General features: G+C 40.0%; 1 non-coding gene across 1 annotated transcript; it reads left to right on the top strand.

Moving 5' to 3' along the window:
* The first annotated feature begins 11,406 nt into the window (after nucleotides 1-11,406).
* Nucleotides 11,407-11,513, top strand: LOC142174985 (small nucleolar RNA R71). The gene has a single exon (XR_012704182.1). It is a non-coding gene; the product is annotated as a small nucleolar RNA R71 (small nucleolar RNA).
* The last annotated feature ends 2,206 nt before the right edge of the window (nucleotides 11,514-13,719 follow it).

Consider the following 13,719-nt stretch of genomic DNA (forward strand, 5'->3'; position numbering starts at 1 on the left):
ATAAGCCTGTTAGAACATACTATTTAAAGGCTAGGATACCAAGGGATCAAATTTAATTCATGGACAATAATTTGCATGTTGCCATGCCTTAAACCATAGCTCAAACACATAGGCGGCAGGGGTTTGGGATTCAGATAGAACAGGCAAAAAGTAATCAGCATGCTAAAGTAAGTATTGAACTATACAGAAATAGTGAGTAGACATAGATATGAAAGAAGTAGATAAACACTTTGTTGTGGTGCTAAAGCTTAAATCAGGACATACTAGTTTCAAAGAAACAAATAGAGAAAGAAGTAGGTCTTGCAAACAGGACACAGTGCAGACAATAAGAGAGAATACTATTGTGTGTAAGTGTAAGTTCATAAAGACTATGAGTCAGAAAAGATGATAAATTTTTTTAACTTAAGTCGAGTAACAGGGCAGTCAACAAACAAGGGAAGAAATCAATCAAACTTATACAAAAGGAAGTCTGAAATTAATCAAAAATTGAAAGACCTTTTAGAGGGAAGTTCAGCACATATAAAGAGCACATAAGTATCAGGCATGTGAAAAAGGGTCAAGTAGAAGGTCTTATAGAGTTTAGCAAAAGTCAGAATCATATGAAGAAACAAAATTGAAATAATAATTTTGAAACTTAATGAATCAGTAGATGAAACAACTCCAAGAACTTAAATAGGTCCAAAAGATTAGGGTTTTTGAAATCAGGCAAGTTCAGAGATGAAGCATAAGCAAATCACATAGCCAATGGTCTCAAAACTCGGATGAACCCCCAAATTCTAGGGTTTTTACCATCAATCAAGTACAGAGGTGAAAGGACAAGCAATCAAGGAAAAGATACTAATCGAAATAGATTTAGAGGTCTTAGAAAGGAACTGAAACCCTTAGCATGCTCTTTCAGTAGTAGAAACTCATGAGAAGCATATTAAAAGAATAACATGCGAGGCACAGTAAAAGAAACATCGTAGAAGAAGCTAATGAGAAACATAGTAGAAGAAACTGATTAAGAACACGGTAGTAGAAACTTAATGATAACACAGTAGAAGAAATGTAGTAGAAGAAACACAACGAAAAAAGTAGAAGAAACATAGTAAAAGAAGCACACAAAAGAAAAGAAAAATCAGAGAAACATCTAAAAACCCTATATTGGAAAATAAATGCTTTGAAAGCATAACTTTTGAAAGAAATATCAGAAATCGTTTAAAAGCTTAGGGAAAACATGGATCTGGAACAGATTTATAGAGATCAGAAAAAACCTCAAAAGCTAGGGTTTCAAAGAAATCCAAATGGTGAGAAAGGCTTGGAACTAAGCAGGAGGAGTCGAGGCCAAGCTCGAAACAGACATGGCTTGCCGGAGCAAGGCCGGAGATGGCCGTAAAACTTGAATCAACAAGGTCCTGAACCCATCTCTTCGTGGTCAAGTCATGAAACTTCAGTAACCAAGCGTGAGGAGCCATAGAAGGCTAGTGGGTGGTGAAACCACCATGGATTCAGGCCAGGAGGTTTGGGTCTTGGGTTGGTTTAATTTGGGTTGGGTATTGGATTTAATTAGGCCAAATTAAAAGGCCAAATGTGGCTATAAGTTAAATAGCCCCTTTTTCCCATTTAATTAATAAAAAAATAATAAACAAGTTTCTGAAAATAAATTAAAAGCACTAAAATGACTTATAACGTATAATTACCAATTTAAAAATACTGAATCTCATTTTATAAACATGAGATGGATTTAAACATAAAAATGGATAATATTGCAATTATGCAATTTTATCCTTAAAAAAGAAAAACCAAATAAATTTGTAAAAGAATGTGTGAAAAAATATCTTAGCTATATTTTAATATAAACATGAGAAAGAAGTCACCAAAAAATAATTTTGGGGACAATTATTGGGTTTTTCTTGATAAAAGAGAGGAGTAAATTGATTTGAAAATCTTTGAAAAAATTAAGAAAAAATAATGTAACCTTGGGATATATTTGTGTATGCATATACATGCTATTTTGAAAGGTGTTTTGCATATAAAAAATACAGGAAAAAATTGGGTATCAACATTTTACTACATAGCCTTTATTTACCTCGGGTTACCAACCTAGAACCACCTCAAAGTATTTCTTCAAGTTCTACAAAACTCTACTCTTTTTCTCTTTTTTTTTTCTTTTTTTTTCTTTTTGGAGCTTGCATTTCGTTATATATACAAATTTGAGGTTATTGCTCTTTTTTTTATACACACAGTAGCAAACCTTGCCAATTTCCAATTTATAACGGCATCCCCAACTTAGGCTTTAGGCCTCAATCTCACACATTCAAGGAGAGATGGGTTCAAAAGAAGGAATTACTTCACAGAAATGGTAAAGGTTTGTAATGTGGCAGCCAATGAAAGGTCAAAGGCTCAAAGGGGTAACTAAGGTAATTAATGTACCAGAGAGGTCAATTTAGGCAAAACTAGCTAGTAATCACAAAGAAAGCCTAAGATCATTTCAACATCCAATCATTAACCTGAGAGTCGCACTAAGAAATCAATCGGGCAAGTTCTAGACATCACAAGTTAGACATGTGCATTATTCATACAAATCCTCACTTACTCACAACGCATGAATTATTCAACTCTAACATAGTTTCAGCCCTCAAGTGACACAAAGCAACTCAACACTTTCATCTCAACATATGTAAGATTCTAAATAAGCACAGAGTCAAAGAGCGAGCCTCAAATTCACAAGAATGACTAACTAACACATTGTTTTTTTAGATTCAAAAGAAGGAAGGGTATTATATATTTACAACACTTGGCACATGCTTGGAGATACATAGTCAACACCAAATAAGTCAAAACATTTCATGCTACTGTCGTGGTTCTATTATTAGACCTTTGGAAAAGAACCCGGCGAAGAAAAACCAAAGGGAATTCATTGCTAAACTACAAGAGTTTTATATACAAACATGGGGTAAAACAAACTACAAGAGTTTTATATACAAACATGGGGTACAACAAAACATTTCTACAAAACATGGGTACAAGATTATGATCATAACTACCCCACCCCTAACCAAAGATCATGCATTGTCCCCAATGCATATATAAAGAAAAAATAAAGCTCAGGGACTCCCTAGGGCGCACTAGGCACTCTGGGAAGCAGAAGGATCTGGGACATATATGGGAGCAGCTGTTGGTAGTGAAACTGCAGCTGGTGGGGCTTTGGACTGTGCAGTATCCTCCATGACAGGAGCAAGAGGATCCAACTGTTGTGAAGGTATAGTAGGAAGCTCCACGTACTGTGAAGCTAGAGCTAGGGCATGTGAGCTGCTAGCCTTGCCCTGTGATGGCTAAGTGGTCGAGGGATGTGCCTTGACAACCATGTATGCTAGCGAATGTTTAACGATTGTTTGCACAGCTGCTTCCTCTTCATCTTCTACCCTTGTAGAGACAGCAACCCGTTTACCTTTGTCCTAATCACCCTCAGTGTCCTCACCCAGTGCCTCTTCATCTGTCTCCTCATCTCCTGACTCCCCCTCATAGGATTTCTCAGTATCTCCAGATTCCTTATCGGAAGGGACATCAATATGAGCATGAAGAGTTTGAGCTCTGGAGGTCTCAACATGTTGTGCCTCTAGGGCTGTCATCAATGTAGTGAAATCAATATCTAAGCCTGGTATGGAAGTGTCAGCACCCTAATCTCCATCCTTCGGGAGGAAGGCTGTCAAATCAAACTCTAAACTCTGCATTTTCTGCAGCTCAGCCTTGAGGTCACTCACATCTTTCCGGAGCTGTGGCATACTGCCAACTTCACCCCGCTTAACCTTCTCAAGATGCGCTTAAACACTTTTGAGATGATCCTCATAAGTCTGATATTGCTGCTAAAGAACAGTCACGAAGGATTGGATAGAGGATAATGCCTGTCGGATGAGGTTGGGAATCTCCTTGATAAGCTGGTCTACCTTAGCATTGGCATGCTGAGCAAGTGGACCCAGCTTGGACAGAGCTGGCAATGGAACTTGGGACTGTGCAGTAGAGGGCTATGGAGTCGTTGTGGAGGTAGCTGGGGCCTGAGAGGTGGCTGGCAGTGGTGGACCCTCTGATACTGCTATATCTGCTGGAGGAGGAATGGGAGCCTCAGCCTGAGCTGCAGTTTTTTTTGCCGATGCGTCACTGATTCTCATGATGTCAATGTCTTTGGTAGAATTCTCCATTTTGTTGTGCCTAGGCATGAGAGGCACACTTGCAGCTCGGCAAACAGCAGTGATCAGGTAGGGGAAAGGAAGTAATGTCTGTTTCTGATTGGCTCTGATTCCTATCTCTTGGAATATTATCTCCCCTATATCAATCTTGATCCCTGTCATGATGCACGCAATAAGCAGTGTTTTCTCAATATTTATGTCGGTTTCATTTCTAGACACATCAGACGAGATGTAACAAAGCTGAGCTAGTAGCGACCCTCCCTTGTGAGATCCTCTTTGAAAATTTTGTGTTGCGGGTCAATCTAGGTCGGTGTCCCCTTTGCTATTACTGAGGCAACCCAGACACACTCATTGTGCTTATTGGCTACCTTGGCATCATATTCAGCTGTTCCTGGCCGCCAATCCTTGAAATACTGTTCATTGATCGTCTCAGGACCAAAACCAACTTCAACCCTCGCACTCAGACATACTTGGAAAATATCCTGTTGTGCTTCTGTGAAGCACTCCTTGAGGCACCGTATGAAGCATAAAACTCCCTCAAAATTGTCTCATTGTATTCATCCGGGACCTTAGTAAAAAAATCCCACTTCCTCTATTTGATGTTTTCAAGGATGTGAGGGTAATGCTCCGATAGCCCATTCAAGCTCAATTGCTTTTCCTCTAGAATGTTGCTCTTTGAAAGCGCTGCTTTGTACAAATCTATAGAGCCCTTGACCCCAAACCGGAGGTTAAGGTCCCCCCCCAGCTTCCTCCGTGCCTCAGCCTGTCCATCAACAATAGGTCCAAGGTCACTCTGTGACTCCTCCTCTTCAGATTGGGAGGAGTGCTCAGTAGTAATGCGGAGTGCCTGAGATCGCTGCCCTTTTGCTTGTTGTGCTTGTTGGATAGGATTGGCAGCCCGTTTCTGTCGACCACCGGGCGGTGTTAGTGTTGGATGAGACCTCTTTGGTGCCATTCCTGTTGATGAAACATTGTAGGAGTGAGTGAAATAACTCAGGGAAAGACATCAGATATAAAAGAAAAAAGAACAAAACAAAATAAAAAAATCTTTTTTTTACTATGCGATGGGTTATGCGGTTGCATATCAAGTATGCAGACCGCAGAACTATCACATATGTGCAGAAGCAAAAAGGCAGTGGCAGTTATACAATCGCAAAACCACCGCATAAGTGGTTATGCGATCGCAAAGTGACCGCATAATGAAAGGCTAGAAAGCCTGAAGACTGCCTCAGTATGCGGCACATATGCGAACTGCATAACAGGTATACGATCACAGAAGCAATCGCATAACCTGTCTAACCTAGGGTAAGATTGAGGGGTCATATACGATGATTATGCAGACTGCAAAGCGTTTATGTGGCCCGCAGAAGTTATCTTCCTCGGGAAAATTTATACCCTCCCCTAATTCTTTTCTATTCATTCAAAAACCTAAATCCACTGCGATTAGTTTCACAAGCTGGAGAGAGAGGGGTACTCAGACTTCCCCCTCTTTGGTTTGTGGCCAAAGACACACAACCAATCCCTCAATTTTACTCCTCGCCAAATAAAATAAAAAGCATATACCCTACTATTATGCTAGTCACCAATTGAACCCATAAGCAATTTATCACTATAAACCAATGTGCTCAATCACAAGCACAAAATTTTCATGGCATTCAAGTCAGGGTAGACTCACAAGAGGAAGAACAAGAAAGAAAAATTACAGTGAAGAAAAGAGAGGAGAACCAGAAGTCATACCTAAAGCTTGACAATTCTACAATGCAAATAAGAAAGCTTGTGAGTGGGTTTGAATCCTTTCTCTTGTCCTTAGCGGAATTCAGCGTTATGCTTTGCTTTGTTTTCCTTTTTCTTTATTTTAGTTCTTTGTTTTTCCATTTTTTTCATTCAAATGTGAGTGTGTGGAGAGAGTGTTAGGTTTATACCTGGTCGTATGCGACACATAAATTCATCGCATAACATAGTATGCAATCACATACGTGTTATGCGATGGACCTTTGGCTGGGCAGCTTAGATATGAAATGTGATGCACAATGCGATCCCAAAGTTCACATGTGGGCCGCATAAATGAAATATAACCGCATAGTTGACAATGAAATTAGCCAAACACACTACCTGGGTCTGCGATGACTATGCGGTTCGCATAGTCATTATGCGACCGCATAGTTGTCGCTCAATTTGGACCTCTTTTTCCTTCAATTTCTTCAGCACTAGGACCTTGTTCATGATATTTTACCTGCACTTTAGCACACACATCAACTTGCTTAATCTAATCTACATAAATAAATAAAAAACTACAAAAGAGTGTTACCACACATGGGTTGCCTCCCAAGAAGCGCTTGATTTAACGTCGCGGCACGACGCAGTTGATTTCTTTTGGATTATTCCTTGGTGGGAGTTGTTGTTGGACTATACCTTAGAGCAAATTGCTCTATTAAATGCCTTTCTCCTGCAAGTACTAAGGTAATGCTTGAATCATTGTCCATTCACCTTGAAAGTTCGAGTCCCATCCTCCGACTCCAGTTCAACAACATCATAAGGAGACACACTCACAACTTTGAACGGGCCAGACCATTTGGATTTGAGTTTACCCGGAAATAACTTAAGTCTTGAAATGAATATAAGACCAAGTCACCTGAATTGAACTCCCGCTTCAAGATCTTCTTGTCATGGACAAACTTCATCTTCTCTTTGTACATGGTTGCACTCTTATAGGTATGGAGACGGAATTCTTCCATCTCATTGAGTTGTGTCATCCTCAAGTTAGCAGCCTTAGCCAATCAAGATTTAGCTTCTTTAAAGCTCACATGGCTTTGTGTTCAAGTTCCACTGGTAGGTGACAAGCCTTGCCAAAAACCAACCTGTACGGCGAAGTGCCAATGTGGGTCTTGAATGCTGTGGCCCACAACGCATCATCTAGCTTCCTTGACCAGTCGATCGTGTTTGCATTGACTATTTTCGCTAGGATGTTTTTGATTTCTCTGTTCGAAACTTCAACCTGACCACTTAACTGAGGATGATAGGGTGTGGCCACCTTGTGCTTTACACCATATTTTTCAAGTAGCCCGACGAAAGCATTGTTACAGAAATGAGACCCACCATCACTCAGGATGGCCCTTGGAGTACCAAACCGTGTGAATATATTCTTCTTCAAAAATGCAGTCACACTCCTTGCTTCATTGTTCGGTAAGGCGATTGCCTCAACCTATTTAGAGACATAGTCCACAGCTACTAAGATGTAAGTCATGCCATACGAGCTCACAAAGGGGCTCATAAAGTTTATTCCCCACACATCAAAGATCTCAACCTATATTACAAAGTTTATTGGCATCTCATGTCTCTTAGATATTGATCCTTGTCTTTGACATTGGTCACATGCCTTGACCATTTGGTTTGCATCTTGGTATATTATTGGACAATAGTAGCCACATTCAAGCACGTTTGTCGCAGTCCAATTTCCTCCATGATGACCCCCAACCGGCGAGTCATGGCATGCCTTTAGAATTGGCATTACCTCATCTTTCGGAACACACCGCCGGCAAGATATTGCCGGCGCAATTACGGAATAAGAAGTGTTCTTCCCAATAGTAATTCCCACACTCCCACAAAAACTTTTTCTTTTGATAAGCTTCCAAACCTTTAGGGACAAGGTCACTAACCAAGAAGTTAGCGATGTCGACATACCAAGGAGAAAATGTGTTAGACAATGCCAATATGTGTTCATATGGGAAAGCATCATTGATTTCAAGATCTTCCTTTGGTCTCCCTACCTCTTCAAGCTTAGACAGGTGATCCTCCACTTAATTTTCTGTCCCTTTTTGATCTTTGACTTCGAAGTCAAACTCTTGCAACAACAGGACCCACCGAATCAACCTAGGTTTTGCATCCTTATTTGCCATAAGATAGCGAAGAGCATCATGGTCGGTGTACACTATCACCTTGGATCCCAACAAATAAGCTCGGAATTTCTCAAAAGCATAGACAATGGTAAGGAGTTCTTGCTCAGTCACAGTATAATTCATTTGAGCACCATTGAGTGTCTTGCTTGCATAATAGACAGGGTGAAGAATCTTGTTATGATGTTGAACAAGCACTACCCCAATAGCCACACCATTGGTGTCACACATGAGTTCGAATGGAAGAGACCGATCGGGTATGACAATAATAGGTGTCGTGGTGAGCTTTTCTTTTAATTCCTCAAAAGGCTTTGAGGCACTTCTCGTCAAATACAAATTTTGCATCTTTCTCAAGGAGTTTTCACATGGGATTTGCAATTTTGGAGAAGTCCTTGATGAACCGCCTATAGAAGCCGGCATGCCCCAAAAAACTTCAGACACCTTTAACTGAAGTAGGTGGAGGAAGCTTCGAATTGATCTCGATCTTTTTCCGGTCAAGCTCTATCCCTTGTTTGGAAATTTTGTGGCCCAAAATAATGCCCTCATCCACCATGAAGTGGCATTTCTCCCAATTTAGCACAAGGTTCATTTCTTCACATCTCTTAAGCACTTGTCTAATGTTGTCTAGACAATGCTCAAAAGAATCACCTACGTCCAAGAAATAGTCCATGAATACCTCTAATAAATCCTCCACCACATCGGAGAATATTGACATCATACACCTTTGGAAAGTAGCCGAAGCATTCCATAGCCCAAATGGCATCCGGCTAAATACAAACGTCTCATATGGACAAGTGAATGTTGTCTTTTCCTGATCTTCCAATGCAATATTGATTTGGTTGGAGCCGGAGTATCCATCCACGAAGCAGTAAAATGACCTTCCCGCTAGCCGATCAAGCATTTGATCAATAAAAGGCATAGGGAAATAGTCCTTGCACGTAGCACTATTTAGCTTCCAGTAATCCATACACACCTTCCATCCTGTCACCATTATTGTTGGGATGAGCTCGTTTTTATCTTTTTTAACCACGGTCATTCCTCCCTTTTTCGGCGCACATTACACCGGACTCACCCAAGAACTATCGGCAATGGGGTAGATTACCCCGAGATCCAACCACTTGATGATTTCTTTCTTTACCACCTCCTACATAGAAGGGTTTAACCTTCATTGATGCTCCACACTTGGGTTACTCTTATTCTCCAATTGGATCTTGTGTTTGCAAATTCCGGTGGGAATCCCTCGGATGTCCACAATTGTCCGCCCAATAGCTTGCCTATGCTCATTCAAGACATTCAACATTTTTTCTACCAGCACATCATTCAACAACAAAGGCACGATTACCGGTAGAGTATCATTTGAGCCACGAAATTTATACCTCAAGTACGGTGGAAGTGGTTTGAGCTCTAGTTACGGTGGCTCAATAATTGAAGGCTTTGCAGGAGGAGTGGCTCTATTCTCTAAGTCGAGAGAGATCTTATTCAGAGCATAAATGTAGGACCCGAGCCCTTCCAATGCATCAACTGATTCCATATACCCCTCCATATCTTCACCGTCGAAGTTTACCAAAATAGTCGTCAATGCCTCACCGAGGCATTGTTCTTACATCTTCATTTCAACCGCATCTTCCACTTTATCAACAACATCAATCACCTAGATGCTTTCATATACATGTGGTAGTTTCATACTCTTGCTTTCTTGGAATGTAACCTCTTCATCATTCACACGGAATTTGATCTCATTCCATTTCGAATCCATTAATGCTCTTCCTGTGGCAACGAATGGCCTCCCTAAGATGATAGGGATCTCTTTGTCAACTGCACAATTAAGGATTACAAAATCAGTGGTAGATGGAACTCTCCCACTTTCACAAGCACATCATCGACAATTCCCATCAGTCTCTTTATGGAATGATCGACCATTTGCAACCTCATACCTGTAGGCCTCGTCATACCTAACCCCGCCTTCTTGTAAATAACAAGAGGCATTAAGTTGATGCCAGCCCCATTATCATAAAGAGCTCTTGCAAAATCACATGTCCCAATAGTGCAAGGAATGGTGAAAGCTACCGGGTCTTTTTTCTTTTGAACGGTGGTTGTTGCAATGATGGAACTAACCCGATGAGTCACATTCACTACTTCATTCTTGGTGGTTCTCTTCTTGGTAATCAAGTCTTTCAAATACTTAGCAAAACCTGGCATCTCTTAAAATACTTCCACAAATGGAATATTCATCGATAACTGCTTGAGAATGTCATAGAGCTTTTGGAGTTTTCTATCATCAATCTTCCTAGCAAGTCTTTAAGGGAAAGGAGGAGGAGGTCTAGGAATAGGTGGTAGATTTTTCAGTGTCTCTTTTACCTATTCCTTTACCTCTTCCCGGTTTACTTCTTGCACTTCTAACTCTTCCGGAACCTTGTTAGCTTCAACAACAATTGGCTCTTCAACTTGTGCCTCAACCTCTTGTTCGGACTCTTCCACTTCAATAACTTATTCATTCTCTCCTTGAAGTACCTTCCCACTTCGAGTAGTAATTTCCATGCAATGAGAAGTTGGACCACTCCCACTACCCTTTGGGTTCGTGATTATGTCACTTGGAAGTGTCCCTTTTTTCTTTGGATTTTGTTCCCTAGAAAGATCTCTCATTTGCATCTCCAATTTTTGAATGGATGTGGTATGAGAACCAACAAGCTTGGTCATATTCCTCATACAAAAGTCGGACCTCTCTTGATTTTTCAATACCCGTTCAAGCATGCATTCCAACTTGGAATCACTTGAAGAACCTTGATTTGAATATTGACCCTTTGGTGGAACATAAGGGTTTGAACTCCGATTTGAGAAGGTTATTCCAATTTCCTTGATTTGAGCTACCTTGATCATTTTGCCACTGTTGGTTGCCTTGCCCTTGCAGGTTAGGCCTCCATTGATTTTGTTGTCCTTGACCTTCATATTTTTTCCTTTGATAGCCTCCTTGGATGTTGACATAGTTGGCTTGCTCATAACCTTCACTTGATGTTGGTTGGACATCTTCCACCACATTTACCTTCTTCGTTTGGCTTTCAGTGAACATTTTTGTCAACACATTGACATTGGTGGAAATCCCTATAATTACTTGATCTCTTTCTTGATTCTCCTTAATCATGTTGGTCAAGGAGGGAGAACCATATGCAATTCCACCTTTGGTGTCCTCTGAGTGCCAAGCTTGATTATGTTTTGCCATTTTGTCAAGGATTTGTGTGATCCTTGCGAACGTCTTATCCATAAAAGATCCATCAGCTGCATTCTTGGCTATAGATTGGTTCATAGCATATAAACCCATGTGGAATTTCTCCAACAAGATAGAATCCGGAAAACCCTGATTGGGAGACCTCACCAAATATAACTTGAATCGATCCCATGCTTCATGTAGATGTTCTCCCGGTAGTTGCTTGAAAAAGAAAATTTTATCCCGGAGCTCAGATTTCTTACTTTGTGGGAACCATTTAGCTAAGAATGCTCGGACAAGTTCAGGCCAAGAATGAAAGGAATTTAGTAGCATATTTTGAAGCCATTTCCTTGTGTCCCCAACTAGTGAGTACTTGAACACCCTCAACCTTAGGGCATCATCTAAGACGTTGTTCTGCTTATGCATCACGCACACACCCAAGAATTTTCTAAGATGTTGTGTTGGATCATCATCAGTAGAATTCCTGAAAAACCCCTCCGCTTTTAGCATTACGATTAAACCATGTTCCACATTGAAAGTTGCAGTGCAAACTATCGGAGGTACAATAGCATTTGTATCCTCGATGTACTCATCTATGTCCGCAAAAGGATTTTCTTCCATTTCTTCTTCATATTCAGCCATGTTTTCCTATCAACACCAACTAAAACAAGCAAAGTGTGATGGAACAGAAGAAGACGTAAAGTAAAGCACACACTACTAAGTAATTTCAAAACCGTATTCCCCGGTAATGGAGCCAAACATTGATGTGCTCAAATTGCACTTTAATTAAATAATGTAAGGCAATCAGTGTCACATATAGTAACCCAATAAGGTTGGGGTCGAATCCCACAGGGAATAGGCGTAAAAAGGTTGCTCGAGTAGTGTGCTACTTGACTTAGGTCGTAATTCTATTCCGTTAATGTAACAAGAGAATGATATGATTGTGAATTGAAGAGGTAACTAATTGTAACTTTGAGAATGTAAATGATTTGATTAAGGAAACCAAGGTTGCGTCCCCATTAATGGAATGTAATGCTATCGTTGTTAATATGATATATTTCTAATGGAAGGTCTTTTGATATGCAAATGATTTCTAAATGACTACCCAATGCTTTCCAATAGTTGAGTAGTATTTTCCCTTTATGATTTTTCCAAATATGAAAGAGTTGCAAATTTAGAACAACCAATTTATGCCAAGTAGAACCCACTTATTCCTAAGCGATTCTATTAAACAAGAGTTTACATCTTGAGTTCTTGATATTCAATTCTACCAAACCCTAAATCACTTTTCGAAGTAAAGAAAGAGTAAAATGGAATAGATTAATGTTTGCAACCACAAACCATGAATAAAGAACAAGAATTGGATAAATATCAACTAACCATTATATATATATATATATATATATATATATATATATATATATATATATATTCAATGTTATATACCCATCTAGGATCCACAACCTTAGTATTTAAAACTAGCTACTCATACTAAAATACAAGAACAAAGTATTTATTAAAGCCATAAAGCTTACAAAAGTGCAAGCTTACTTCTTCACAAATCTCCAAATAAATGAAGTATTCAATGCTCTCTAAGTAGGACCTTGTTTCAGACTTGAATGACCCACAATAACCCTAGTTATTCTCTTTATAGTGGACCAAAAGTCGTAGTTAAAATCGGATAAAAATACCCCTTCAGATAGCTTATGCGATCGCATACTGGTAGCAGACCAGTTATGCGGACCGCATATTAAGCACTCCATAACAGACTTGCTGAATCCCAGATCTGGCTTCAGTCGCATAATGGTTATGCGGTCCGCATGTGTGTTATGCGACCGCATATCCCATCGAATATCATGTTGAGGGTTGCCTTCTACTAGGATTATGTGACCATTATGTGGCTTGCATATGTGTTATGCAACCGCATATTTGCTTCTTCAGTTGGCCCAAAAGACTTTCTCTGTTTGCAATCAGCAAGCCAGTTATGCGGTCCGCATGTGAGTTATGCGATCGCATACTTGCAGCATATCCGTCTTTTCGTGACTTTTTGACTTCTTTTCCATGTTTTCGGGTGTTCAAGTTCATGCACTACAAAATAACCAAACTTGATCAGAATTAACTAAAAATGCATTAAAAGACAAGTTAAAATCTAAGTAATTGGTATCAATTGTGCTGAAATTCTATGGCACATCACAACCTTTTATCGTGCCACCTTTTTTTCCTCGCGGAATTGGGCTTATGACATTTGGAGGGACAACTCATTCCTTTTGAGAATTAGGTTTGATTTGAAGAGTCGCCACCTAATGATTAGGGTACATTAGGACGCCAAGAGGGTTTGATTTGAGTAACCAAATATTGGGTAAGGGCTTGAAAGTATTCCACGGGGAAGGTGTTAGGCACCCCTCAGAATCCACTAGTGTGGTTCCCGACCAGACAATTATTGTGAATTTAGGGTACA

The sequence above is a fragment of the Nicotiana tabacum genome, chromosome 20 (genome assembly GCF_000715075.1).
Source record: "Nicotiana tabacum cultivar K326 chromosome 20, ASM71507v2, whole genome shotgun sequence".
Taxonomy (NCBI): domain Eukaryota; kingdom Viridiplantae; phylum Streptophyta; class Magnoliopsida; order Solanales; family Solanaceae; genus Nicotiana; species Nicotiana tabacum.